A 318-nucleotide genomic window follows, 5' to 3' on the forward strand; every position below is an offset into this window, starting at 1 on the left:
CACACACGCCACCATCACACACACCGCACTCATACACACTGCACTCATACACACCGCACTCATACACACTGCGATCACACACGCCGCCATCACACACCGCACTCACACACACTGCGATCACAAACGCCGCACTCATACACGCCGCACTCATACACACTGCGATCACACACCGCGATCACACACGCCACCATCACACACACCGCGATCACACACACCGCACTCATACACACTGCGATCATACACGCCGCCATCACACACACCGCGATCACACACGCCGCCATCACACACGCCGCCATCACACACACCGCGATCACACAC

Source organism: Nanorana parkeri, unplaced genomic scaffold (genome assembly GCF_000935625.1).
Source record: "Nanorana parkeri isolate BGI_ZX_2015 unplaced genomic scaffold, ASM93562v1 scaffold4186, whole genome shotgun sequence".
Classification (NCBI taxonomy): domain Eukaryota; kingdom Metazoa; phylum Chordata; class Amphibia; order Anura; family Dicroglossidae; genus Nanorana; species Nanorana parkeri.